The sequence below is a fragment of the Mandrillus leucophaeus genome, unplaced genomic scaffold (assembly GCF_000951045.1).
Source record: "Mandrillus leucophaeus isolate KB7577 unplaced genomic scaffold, Mleu.le_1.0 Scaffold1330, whole genome shotgun sequence".
Lineage (NCBI taxonomy): Eukaryota > Metazoa > Chordata > Mammalia > Primates > Cercopithecidae > Mandrillus > Mandrillus leucophaeus.
The window spans coordinates 69,229-72,430 of record NW_012101289.1 but is presented as its reverse complement, the minus strand read 5'-3'; positions in this window follow the sequence as shown (position 1 = coordinate 72,430).

Below are 3,202 nucleotides of genomic sequence, written 5' to 3'. Positions count from 1 at the left end.
ATTTTGTTAAATGCTTTTGCTGCATCTGCTGAAATGACGTTTATTCTTCATCTACCTAATAATGTTGCAGTTTATATCTGTTGAGCTTTGAATGTTGAACCAGCCTTGCATTCATGGTATAAATCACTTGTTTGTAAAGTATTTTTTAAAAAATATTGCTAGATTTGGTTTCTTAGTATTGTATTTTTATATTTGTCTTCATGTGTTTTTTTTTTCCTCACAAGTACCTGTACCCCCCCTTTTTTTTTCTTTAAAGAGAAATGATAATGAGAGAGATTGTCTCTCTTGAAGTTCTCAGTGCCTGTGCATTGTGCACAGCTAGCCTCATGACAGAAACTTCAGAACCAGAGCTGGCTTCTAGGCAAGGCTGAATGGGGTAAAAAAAAGAAAAACAATAGGATTATTTCTCTACATATGCTCCATCTTACAGAGGCCACATTCCTGGTTCTCTAGCTAAAAAGAGTAGAAATTTTGCACACCTGGGTTAGAAAAAAAAAAAGAATAGCCATTAAACCCACCTGTTACAGGTCACTATTGGTATTTTGATTTTGCTTTCAATCCATCTGTTATTGTTTACTTTTAAGAGTCCTTGATAGTTGCTTTTTATGTCCAGAGTTTTAATTTCAATCAGAAGGAGAAATAGGCCTTGGTGAGCACGCTTGGTCTTGGCTGGTGCCAGAAGTCTATACTCAAATATTTTAAAATAATTTTTAGTTGAATAACAAGTTAGACCTGTGCTCAGCTTTCTCATTGTTTTCCTAAAAATAGAAAAGGTTTGAAATACTTTAACCACTACATTATTTAAAGCAGGTTTAAAATAAACTCCCTCATTTTGCCGATTGCATTACTCTGTTCTCACACTGCTAATAAAGACATACCCAAGACTGTTTAGACTGGATAATTTATAAAGTAAAGAGGTTTAATTGACTCACAGTTCCACATGGCTGGGGAGGCCTCACAATCATGGCATAAGGTGAATGAGGAGCAAAGTCACATGCTACGTGGTGGCAGGCAAGAGAGAGCATGTGTGCAGGGGAATTCCCCTTTACAAAACCATCAGATCTCATGAGACCTATTCACTCTCATGGGAACAGCATAAGAAAGACTCGCCTCCATGATTCAGTTACCTCCCACTGTGTCCCTGCCACAACATGTGGGAATTATGGGAGCTAAAAATCAAGATGAGATTTGGGTGGGAACACAGTCAAACCATGTCTCCTATATACATTCACACTAGCATCTTAATTTTAGGACTAGTTCTATGTTACTATCTGAATTAATTTTTCCACAATTTTGTAAGGAAAAATAATGCTTTCTTTGAATTTGATGTGTAGATGATTTTTTTCGTTTTGTATCATTTTGTCCAATAAATTCTGAAAATCTTTGTATTGACAGTGTGTTATCTGTGCACAACCATCTATGTATAAGAGCACTCGATAAAAAGAATAACGAGGAAAAAGCACTGGATCTGTATTTATACAAAACAAGCTACCAGCAGAGCCCACTGGGAGTGGGCGTGACATAATCAGGAATGTTATATTCACAGGTTGTAGATCTGCATATGAGAAGAGGGTTTGCAGATAGCAGATTCTAGAAAGTTGCCTAATCAGACAGTAAATGCAGGTGTTTAAGCACTGAACAAAAGTAAGCTGCTTTAATGACTCGTAAGAGGGAAGTACAAGTCATTATTACATCTGCTAATTTACAGACTGTAAGATACACTTTAACAGCAGCAGTAAGTAAACTCTTCATAAAAGTTAGACTCTATGACAAATCCCCTGCCTTTCTTCTTTGGCAGCAGTGCCTTTCTTTTTAATGACTGGTTTTGTTTTTAGAGATGAGGTCTGTCACCTAGGCTGGAGTTCAGTGGCATGATCGATCACTGCAGCCTCGACCTGCAGCTCACATAGTCCTCCTGCTTCAGCCTCCTGAGTAGCTGGGACTACAGGTGTGTGCCACCATGCCTGGCTATTTTTAAAATTTTTTTGTAGAGATAGGGTCTCAGGATGTTGCCCAAGCCGGTCTCAAACTTCTGGACTCAAGCACTCCTGCTACCCAAAGTGCTGGGACTATAGGTGTGAGCCACCACGCCCAGGCTAGTGAATATGTTTGAAAAAAGAAACACATTACCCTCCCTTCTTAATCACTTACTTACAAAAACACATGTTTTACTGTTGCTCTGTTTTAACTAATATTTTCTTTCTGCATAAATAACACATTTATACATGTGTATGTATACATATATTTATAATGTTAAAATTGTGTTTAAGTGTTGTTTACTAAACAGGATAAAATTTTGTTTGGAAAATTGAGATGTGAAATTTTATGTAGTTAATGTATAGTCCTTTCCCTTATGGTGTCCAGCTCCGTGCAGGCTCTGCCTCACTCCACATTATGTAAATACCAATTCATATTCAAATGAATATGAAATTTAGCTTTCAACATTTGCCTTTTCAAGTCATCTTGAAATTATTGTGGTAATATTATTTCCTATCCACTAGCATACTTTTTAATCCCAACAGTGATGTTTCTGAAAAGACCACTAGTTCTTCTATTGAGCAGTTACTGGTATCTTGCTATTCAAGGGGAGGATAGAGATGCCCACAGCCCCTCTCCTTCAACCACATATGGCCAAGTAAAACTGGTATTACTTCGTTATAAAAAGCTGGACATAATTGTTTTCCACATTCTTGAATACATTTCTATTGTAATCTCAGTTCTACTCTTCAGAATTCTTTGTTCGATTTTCTTGTAGTTGATTTGATGATCGCACTCACTTTTCTACCAGTTTTTCCAGAGACAATGGGCTGAGTCACACCGTGGGGAGACACGTTTGTCGGGGTTGGGTGGAAGCTCTGGTTCAGGTCTGCTTCTCTGTTCACCATCATACATGATGCTGTAACTCACATCTGCTCTTTGATGAGAAGTCACACAGTAATTGCTAATTTAATCTGTCAAGCCTAACTATTGAGAGGTGACAATGTGTTAGCAGCCCTCACTCTCAGCGCCTCCTTGTCCTCCGGTCCCGGCTTCCACTGTGGCGGCGCTTGAGGAGCCCTTCAGCCCGCCAGGCACCCTAGGAGCCCCTCTCTGAGCTGGCTGAGGCCGGAGCCTCCTTCCCCTGCTTGCCAGGAGGTATGGAGGTAGAGGCGCGGGTGGGAACCCGGGGTGCGCTCCCGGGCTGGTGTGAGTTCCGGAGGGC